Source organism: Schistocerca piceifrons, chromosome 5 (genome assembly GCF_021461385.2).
Source record: "Schistocerca piceifrons isolate TAMUIC-IGC-003096 chromosome 5, iqSchPice1.1, whole genome shotgun sequence".
Taxonomy (NCBI): Eukaryota; Metazoa; Arthropoda; class Insecta; order Orthoptera; family Acrididae; genus Schistocerca; species Schistocerca piceifrons.
This window is the reverse complement of record NC_060142.1, coordinates 101,296,131-101,307,133: the sequence shown is the minus strand read 5'-3', so window position 1 is coordinate 101,307,133 and position 11,003 is coordinate 101,296,131. Positions and strand designations below refer to the sequence as shown.

The 11,003-nt window shown below is 42.6% G+C and overlaps 1 pseudogene; it reads right to left on the bottom strand.

Annotated features, from left to right (window-relative positions):
* Window positions 1–3,893: 3,893 nt before the first annotated feature.
* LOC124799736 lies at window positions 3,894–3,986 on the bottom strand (annotated as a pseudogene).
* Window positions 3,987–11,003: the final 7,017 nt, after the last annotated feature.

The following is an 11,003-nucleotide window of genomic DNA, read 5'->3' as shown; positions in this document are numbered from 1 at the left end:
CTCAAAGACTGCAGTAGTAACAATAAAAACTATATTCACCGTATCAATGATTACACAGTTCTGTTCGGAGCACTTAGCCACAGTCACTATCGCGATACATGGATAATTACTCAATGTACGCACGGTATTCGTACGACAATGAGACATTTGCAGACCTAATCAGAGAAGTGGTACAATTTTCCAAAGGTATTAGACATTCTCGCATTACCGCTAGCTCTACGCTCTGGTATGCTAATAGGACAGATACTAGAGGACATACGACAGTTGACATGATAAATGAATACAATCCCTTTATATTAAACGAAGGAGGACAAACAACAATGTGATGGGGAAAGTCGGTAACATAAACAGACCACTAGCAAACAAAAACTCACTAGCACACATAACAAAATGGGAAGTACTTGACAAAGTTCATGAACACAAATACCACGACCTCAAAATATCACCGATTACATCTAGGCAGGGCAAATTGGCAATAAATTACAACCACATTAGAACATTTTCCAGTACACGCCATCCAAGGGAACATAGACTACAAAATGCATATGTTAACAAACCTTCAACGAGAGCTGTCAGCACCCATTCCACTAGCGAAAGCCGGACGGAAACATTAACTACCATGAGCTATAGAGTTGACAAGACTACGGAAAGACTCACGTGACAGAAGAAGATATTATCAAATAGTCAAGACAGAACAGGAATGACAACGTAGGCGACTTGAACTATGCCGTGTAGCGAACCAAAAGTACAAAAAAGAGCTAAACATAACAAGACAAAACCACTGCGACTACTTTGTTAAGACACAACTACAGAACAGCATATGGGGAGAATCGTTTAACAGACAGAATGAATTAAGACCTAATCAGTTCTGTCAACATTAAAACGGGCAGACGGTACGACGACACGGGGATGGAGGTGCTCGGCAGTGTTTCTGCTGAACAAGTTCCTCCCTGCTGACGGAGAAATACTCGACCAACAGCACCATATGGTCTTAAGCGATCCACATGAGCAATATTTAAGAAAATGGAGGTGTTACCATCCCTTTCGCCCTTGAAGAGGTGGCGCTAGCGATAGCTAGACTTAAACAGAAAAGCGCCGGGCCCTGGAATGTATTCGGAAGCACTTAAAAATACTGTCGCACAGTCCACACCGTTTCTAACGGACGTGCTCTACGACGCCTTACAACAGGGAATAGTCCGTGCTGCTTAGAAAAACAGCCATCGTGGTCACTATTAAGAAATCAAAGGACAGGGACCCAACTGACTCAAAAACATGCACGCCAGTATGCCTCCTAAACACGTTGGCTAAGATACAGGAGCGGCTCCCTTGTGATCGCCTGGAAAGACACTGGCAGCTCTTTGGTGTACGTCCACACCAACACGATTTAAGGGCAAAGAGATCAATAGATGATGCAGTCAGTAGCGCATTGGAAATAATACACAGGACCGACTATAAAAATGCAATTTTAATCGACATCGCAGGTGCTTTTCATAACCTTTAGTGGTCTGCGTTTTCAGCTAGGTTGAGGGAGATGCAACTACCAAGTGCCCAGTATAACAGCGTATTAGATTACTGCAAAAATAGGACAGCCCCGAGTGTGTAACAGGACACCAGAAAATAATCAAGCAAATGACGAAAGGATGCCCGCAAGGCTCAATCTATACTTTAGGACATTGCTATCGAGCCACTCCTAAACGACATGTATGCGGATGACAGGCTAAACGGTGTAGTTGTCGTATCAGAAAACTATCATAAGTATAGGTAACTGCTGTAGCTAAAACAAACTCAAAGTACACTGAAGCGCTAAAGAATTTGGTATAGACATGCGCATTCAAATACATGGATATGTAAACAGGCATAATACGGCGCTTCGGTGGGCAACGCCTATACAGTATAATAAAACAGGTATCTGCTGCAATTGTCAGGTCGGTTGCTGCCGCTACAATGGCTGGTTATCAAGACTTAGTTTAAGCGTGGTGTCATAGTCGGTGCATAAACAATGGGACACAGCATCTTCGACGTAGCGATGAAGTGGGGATTTTCCCGTACGACAACATCACGAGTGTACTGTGAATATCAAGAATCCGGTAGAACATCAAATCTACGACATCGCTGCGACCGGAAAACGATCGTGCAAGAACGGAACTAACGACGACTGAAGAGAATCGTTCAACGTGACAGAAGTGCAACCTTTCCGCAAGTTTCTGCAGATTTCAGTGCTGGGCCATCAGGAAGTGTTAGCGTGCGAACTTTTCAACGAAACACCAGTGATATGTGCTTTCGTAGCCGAAGGCTCATTCGTGTACCCTAGATGACTCCACAACAAAGCTTCATGCCTCGCCTGCGCCCGTCAACACCGACAGTGGACTGTTGATGACTGGAAACATGTTGCCTGGTCGGACGAGTCTCGTTTCAAATTGTATCGAGCGGGTGGACGAGTACGGGTATGGATACAATCTCTTGAATCCACAGACGCTGCATGTCAGCATGGGACTGTTGAAGTTAGTGGAGGCTCTGTAATATTGTGGGTTCAAAAATGGTTCAAATGGCTCTGAGCACTATGGGACTTAATATCTGTGGTCATCAATCCCCTAGAACTTAGAACTACTTAAACCCAACTAACCTAAGGACATCACACACATCCATGCCCGAGGCAGGATTCGAACCTGCGACCGTAGCAGTCGCGCGGTTCCGGACTGAGCGCCTGAACCGCTAGACCACCGCGGCCGGCTAATATTGTGGGGATTGTGCAGTTGGAGTGATGTGGGACCCCTGATATGTCTAGATGCGACTCTGACAAGTGAAACGTACGTAAGCATCTTGTCTGATTTCCTGGATCCATTCATATTCCTTGTCCATTCCTACGGACTTGGGCAGTTTCAACTGGACAATGCGACACCCCACACGTCGAGAATTGCTACAGGGCGGCTCCAGTAACACTCTCCTGAGTTTAAACACTTCCGCTGACCACCGAATTCCCAAGAGATGAACATTATTGAGGGTATATGGGATGCCTTGCAACGTGCTGTTCAGAAACAATCTGCACCCCCTCGTGTTGTTACGGATTTATGGACTACCCTACAGGATTTACGGTGTCATTTCGCTCCAGCACTAGTTCTGACATTTTCGAGTCCATGCCACGTCGTGTTGCGGCACGGTGTATTTGTTTCTTTGGCTCTTCACTGTAACTGCAAACAAAACAGTAAAGGGGCACGTAAAAGGAACCCAGTTATTAAACTAGATGACGTTAACAAAAAGAGGAAACAACTAACGCAATACCTAGGAAATTAATGTCACGTGACTAGGGCCTCCCGTCGGGTAGACCGTTCGCCGGGTGCAAGTCTTTCGATTTGGCGCCACTTCGGCTCTTGAGCGTCGATGGGGATAATATGATGATGATTAGAACAACATAACACCCAGTCCCTGAGCGGATAAAATCTCCGACCCTACCGGGAATCGAACCCGGGCCCTTAGGATTGACATTCCGTCGCGCTGACCACGCGGATACTTTTGTTTGTTTCATTTTGTTCGTTGTTGGTCGTTGTGTTTGGTCGTTTCGGACGTCACATGACATCCGTTCAAGTTCGTTGTTGATCCTTTCACTCGGTTTTTTTTATTACAGAGGCCAACCAGCTCTCTGATCGAACACGCTGAGATACCGTGCCGGCAAAATTGAGGCTCGAAAGGGGAGCGAAAGCAACCTGCGCCTGGGAAGCACTCACAATCCCTCTCTTTTTCTTTTAATTTCATTTCGTTCTATAATGATCGTTGAATTTATTCAGGGCGGACGTCTGATGGCACCCTTACAGTTTGTTCGTTCATCCGTTCGCTCAGTTTTTTTATTACAACGGGTAAGTAACCCTCTGACCGAACACGCTGAGCTACGGTGCCGGCAGTTTTGCGCGTCATCCTTGCGTAGGGGCTATGCTAATCTTCTCTGTATCGTTCCAATTCTGGTATGTGTATTGCCGAAGCAAGTAGGCTACTATGGGTGGACGCTAGATCTAGTAATACATACAAACAAAATACTCGGTTCCAATGTCCACATAAGACTGGAACTGAGAAAACGTCCAAACTAATACGCAAACATGCAAGGAGAAGTATCACGCAATGCTGAGTACCTTTGAAGACGCCACGAACCTATCACGCAGCTGTCTTAGAAGACATCGTATGCACTGCAGCAAGTTAATGGGCGCACTTTCAGTGTCTAGTGACCTACAGAAACATAGCGAGGCGAGGACAGAGGAGCATATTACTCAGAATGCCGGGTGCTTTTGGCACCGCATCAATGGAAGCCGTGTGTGTGGTTCTGGGGACTTGCCCCATTGACACCACTATCCGCCACAGCGCCGAGGTGTACTGGTTGAAGAGGGGAGGACCCAGTAAGGTTCTAGAAATAACAGAGGAAACTATTGTAGACATGTGTCGATTAATCAGCTGTCGCCTTGACACATAGCGACGTGGGTGGGATACGACCGACAAAGGCCTTCGCGTTTTCTCCATCTTCCCTAATACACGGCACCTGCTAAAGCTGAAGCATGCGGATCCAGACTGCGGCGTGGTTCACTTATAGACCGGCCGCGTCCCGTACCCAGCAAATTTGAACCGAGTGGGCCTTAGCAAGAGCGTTACGTGCACATGTCGGGCATACGGTTCTCCTGAACACGTGGCGTTACATTGCAACACTCTCACACGTTTAATACCTGTAAAAGAATTAAAGACATCCAAGAAATGTTACTCAGAGGAATGGTGTGCTCTTGGCAACACCGCCGATAAGGTTTCAAGACCACTGCATGACGCCTATAGAAAAGAAAATCCATATTGCAGATCAGCACGGATGCGCAACAAACACGAAAACAGGAACCGGGGGGGGGACACAATCTCACACACAGCCGCAAACATTGATATAGTTGCAGACATAAAAAATGACACAAACACCATAACGAAATCAGATACAAACGAATAACAAAAGGAGTATAACACCTAAATTGGATAACATAATTATGAATATAAGAAAAGCAGACATAACACGTGATTATTTCATGTATTTAAACTGCATTTGAAATTTGGTAACTAAATAATGTAAAGGAAAATGACTAATGTAACCAACGATACAATCATTACTTCCAAGAAATACGCCATACGGCGAAGCGAGGCGCGAAGGCTTCACTCCCGCCTGTGTCACTGGCCATGCACACAAACATACAGCATAATAGCACTCATACAAATTGTTGAACTACGTCTAGATATGTTGTTGTTGTGGTCTTCAGTCCTGAGACTGGTTTGATGCAGCTATCCATGCTACTCTATCCTCTGCAAGCTTCTTCATCTCCCAGTACCTACTCCAACCCACATCCTTCTGCTTAGTGTACTCATCTCTTGGTCTCCCTCTACGACTTTTACCCTCCACGCTGCCCTCCAACCATAAATTGGTGATCCATTTACGCCTCAGAGCATGTCCTATCAAGCGAGCCCTTCTTCTAGTCAAGTTGTGCCCTCAAATTACTCTTTTCCCCAATTCTATGCTGTACCTCCTCATTAGTTACCTGATCGACCCATCTAATCTTCAGCATTCTTCTGTAGCACCACATTTCGCAAGCCTCTATTCTCTTCTTGTCTAAACTATTTATCTTCCACGTTTCACTTCCACACATGGCTGCACTCCATGCAAATACTTTCAGAAAAGACTTCCTGACACCTAAATCTATACTCGATGTTAACAAATTTCTCTTCCTGTAGGCAGCATCTTAACCCTAGTGAGATACGCTTCTACATCCTTACATTTGTCCTGTAGCCATCCCTGTTTAGCTAATTTGCACTTCCTGTCGATCTTATTTTTGTGACGTTTGTATTCCTTTTTGCTTACTTAATTTACTGCGTTTTTATATTTTCTCCTTTCATCAATTTCAATACATCTTTTGTTACCCAAGGATTTCTACTAGCCCTCGTCTTTTTACCTACTTGATCCTCTGCTGCCTTCACTATTTCACCCCTCAAAGCTAATCATTCCTCTTCTACAGTATTTTTTCCCGTTTCCTTAATGCTCTCCCTCATACGCTCTACAACCTCTGGTTCTGTCAGTTTATCCAGGTTCCATCTCCTTAAATTTCCACCTTTTGGCAGTTCCTTCGATTTTAAACGCTAGATATACTAACACAATTACTGCAATAGGCATGCCCCACATAAGCACTTAAAAGTGTAACAAGTGGTACCAGTCTCATTGACAGCTGAAACAAACACACAAAGCCACTCACCATGTGTTTCATTTAGTAACCTAAGAAGACATAATTTTGTACGCTACTTCCGGCGGGACAGCCTCGATATTTCTGCCAAGGCACTCCCACTGGAATAGCAACATGAAGCATAATTTATTTATTTTTTTTAACAGTAAAAAATGTGGATAATTCTTTTCTTATCCTTCTATTATTTTCTTTCAAATTACTAACATTTATTATTTTAACAATATTTTGTACACCTAATTTAATTTTCTTTCTAAGTCGTTGTTGTTACTCTTGTTTTATTGCACAAAACAAATTTTGCCACTAATGGGGAAAAATGTGTTATTACATGTAACATTGAATTACGTACAATATAACGTACTACTTGCTTTTTAAAATATCATGCAACAGGTCTTAAAATATGTAATAAATGAAATGATATCATCGTAGACCTGTCTTACTTCAGTATATCGACTACCGAGCTACAGTACATTTAAAATACACTGAAGTGAGTGACTGTATTTCTGCTTTACATTTCCGCATCCACTGGATCTGAACTACAGCAAACTAGAACATGAATATATTTTTGACTTACATTGATGATACTCTCTGCTAGCAACAACATAGCAGAAAACTGAAATAATTCAAATAATTCGAGGTGTCCAGAGGACGTATAGCACAGCTTTTCTGAGTCATTTCCTCTTCGGTTTTACAATAAAATTCTATAGTAATTTTTACAGCATCGTGGAAATCAGTGATTAATTTTGAACTGTGGCCTCATCTGGTCGTCAAAGCAGCTGTAGAGAACTTTTATTCGAAGCTGTATGTTTAAATGGTTCAAATGGCTCTGAGCACTATGGGTCTTAACTTCTGAGGTCATCAGTCCCCTAGAACTTAGAACCACTTAAACCTAACTAACCTAAGGACGTCACACACATCCATGTCCAATGCAGGATTCGAACCTGCGACCGTAGCGGTCACACGGTTCCAGACTGAAGCGCCTAGAACCGCACGGCCACACCGGCCGGCTATGTTTAAATACACTGAAACTGAGCCTGCTCAGATCGTACATCCACAATTAATATTTCCAGAAACTTAAGTAGGAGCTCATCCAGTTCAGTTTCGAATGAAGTAATTTTTAGAATACGACTAACAATTTACAGTCACTGACCAAAGTCGTGGGTTTGTTACCTGACAGGGGAATAGTCGCAAGCGATATGTCGCAACATAATGCGAGGTTTTTACGCAGTAATAATACACTAAAAGAATGACACTGTCAAACTTTTAGCTGTTAACACGCACTGCAAGTATTTAAAACTTGTCGAAAACTGCGAAATTCGTAGCTCGGTAGGTGCCTGGATAAATGTATACCCGTACTGCAACGGTACCGGACTGCTCATGCGCAACATGGCAGGCGCGTATCCACCGGTAAACAGCTAACAGGTCTCGGTGCAATCGTAATTTGCAAAGCGTATTTCGTTTATCGTTGAAATTTTCTGTCAAAAAATGGTCCACAGTTACTGTGCACCCAAATTTGCAACTCATTTAATATTTTAACGCTTAATGTTAAGCATTGTGGAAACCCGGTTCTGTGTTGTAAAACGTGATCGTGAACAGTATAAATGGATTAAACACATACACGAAATAATATGTAGACACCAAATTTAAATTCGCAAAACTGTCAAAAAAATTATCTGAATGATTTACTGTACAGAGTGGCCACAAAATCACGTTACTCCGCATTAATCACCAGCATAAATCCCTAAACTTGAATAAATAACATAAACAACAGGACTTTTCTTGAGGTATGAACCATGAAGCGCAGTTCGTGAGAGGCAGTGCTGCGTTACCGATGGAGATTTGTAATTCTGATGAACTTTGTTTATTTCAAACCTTCTTCGACTGGCCTTAAGCAGAATCAAGAAATCGTACTGTACACGAAGTTGCAACACAACGAAGTTTAATTCAAGCGAAAGTATAGAGGAGAAGCCATTAATTTGTAGCTGATATGAAGTCCCACATTCACCGTTTTTAATGTCGGCCAGTCAGCAAACAGCATTGTATCACTTCAAGGAGAAAGAAAAAGACAGTCTTTCTGTAATAGTTAATGCTATACGACATTCATGTACAACTATGACACTGATAAGATTGAGCGGATTACTGTTTACGAACATTTTTATCTGTATTCAGATATGTCGAGACATACAAGAACCAAAAATTTAAAACAAGGCATTAGTGGCAAAAAACTCAAACCACCTACCGAAGTCGGTAGAATTAGAAAAGTATCATATTTGACATTCCATTCAAAGCAGTTTCTAATCAACTGCAGATATTATTTGCTATTGTTGGCCTGTTGGCCTAGACACGACGAAACCACTGTCTTTGAAGACGACGACGAAAAGACTATTGATATAATTCAGGTTCCACACGGAGCAACAACTGCGACTCTCAATAAAGTATTTCTAGACTGTGGAAAGCACTTTAAAGTAAACTGTTGGAGAATATAATTTCCAATAACTCCGTGTTACCTGAGGTTTTGGAGTGGCGCTGTGGTTCTAGACGCTTGAGTCTGGAACCGCGCGACCGCTACGGTCGCCGGTTCGAATCCTACCTCGTGCATGGACGTGTGATGTCCTTAGGTTAGTTAGGTTTACGTAGTTCTAAGTTGTATGGGACTGATGACCTCCGAAGTTAAGTCTCATAGTGCTCAGAGCCATTTGAACCTTTTTTTTCCATTACGTGTATCATCGTCTTTGGTATGTTTACCTATTTGTTGCCAACATGCAATGGAGTCGCAATATTTACGCTGTGAAAAGAAGTGTACGACGAAATAGTTGTTTCGAGTGACAGAAGAACGATAGTCCACCACAGAAAAGAGTGAGAAACATGCTGAACAGTGTGTGGATGGTGAAAACACAAAGATGTGAATATAGAACAGTAATAAACGTGGTAGTGCGACCTCAAGACCAGATGTGAGGAAACGCAGATCAGCAAATCGTCAGTAATTACATCTTTACAAAAAATCGCGAAGTGAACTGTTTGATAATCTATAACTAAAAAAACTGTATCATTATAGATCCCACTGAGAAGGCGAAACGCGTATGGGATAAATAAATAACTAGCAGCAGGAAAAGGCAGTTTGAGTTGCAAAACAAGTATTTATATGCTTGCTGCGGAGGACGGCCACACAAACAAACTTGTTAAAGTGTTAACTACACATAGCACAGAAAGAAATGCAGAGATAAGGAAACCCTTTTCAGCTTGAAAGCACGCATCCAGGTCAATGTTTCATTCCGTATCAGGGGCTACATGTGATGGCTCTAGATAGCGCCGTGTTTGGTCACATTATCGAATGTGGCGTGTCGTAGCTCATCACAGCCAAGTGCCAAAATTTATCGCGAATGTACTCGAGATTCCTCCCAGCGTTAAAAGCAATTTTATAATGCAGCAGCATGTGCTCTAGAATACAGCAAACCTAAATTGGTCAACCACCGTCTCTTTCATTGCAAACTTTTCTAAATATGCGTGATGCTGTACTTTATGGCTCAAATGGTTCAAATGGCTCTGAGCATCAGTCCCCTAGAACTTAGAATTACTTAAACCTAACTATCCTAAGCACATCACACACATCCGTGCCCGAGGCAGGATTCGAACCTGCGACCGTAGCGGTCACGCGGTTCCAGACTGAAGCGCCTAGAACCGCACGGCCACATCGGCCGGCCTGTACTTTACTGTGAAGCATCAGTATATCTGGGCTCTGAGCACTATGGGACTTAACAGCTATGGTCATCAGTCCCCTAGAACTTAGAACTTGGAACCTAACTAACCTAAGGACATCACACAACACCCAGTCATCACGAGGCAGAGAAAATCTCTGACCCCGCCGGGAATCGAACCCGGGAACCCGGGCGGGGGAAGCGAGAACGCTGCCGCACGACCACGAGCTGCAGACCATCAGAGTAACTACTGGAAATAAAGAAAACAAACCACATGATTGTCAAGCTGTGATGTGAGGTTATGAGATTCGGAAAATTATATTTTTTTTACAAATATTTCCCTCAAAATCGAATGAGCAATACTGTGTTGCAGAGAGTACGCATGCACCCCAAACAGGGTTTTTCTTATGCGGAAAGTAAAAGCTTTACCAAGGAACTAGCAATAGAGACGTAAGTGGTTCGTCTACATAAAACAGCTATTTGTAGGCTATTGGAATGACCTAATATTTCATTTCCCACGTATTGCAATGGGCGATATGATATACATATTGATGACGTATTGCTTTCATACCAGTGCGAGCCAGTCAAGTCGCTTCAGTTATATTTCTAGAGAAACATATTGATGTCATATTGCTTTCATACCAGTGCGAGCCAGTCAAGTCGCTTCAGTTATATTTCTATGGACTCCACCAACGGGGGGTTTCATCTGCACCACATCGCTCATCCTATTGCATATCGTATTGCTTTAGTGTGAACCACACTTTACTATTTCCAAAATACCCAATGAAATACCTCCTCAAAACTAATTAAAAACATTGGAAGACTTTGTCATACACATTATTCGAATAGACATACTACCTGTCTTTAAATGATATCAGAATTTCAAATTATTTTAAACGAGTTGTCCTATTTATCTATGGGACTTTAACCGGTCTAGAATGTAAACATTTATTGGGAAATCCTTACTTAAACCATTTAATTGGCTAGACAGTAGAATGCAAGATAAAGATTATATGTATAATTGTGTGGAGTAAGAATTGAAGAAGAAAGAGACTTGCAATTTTTTCCA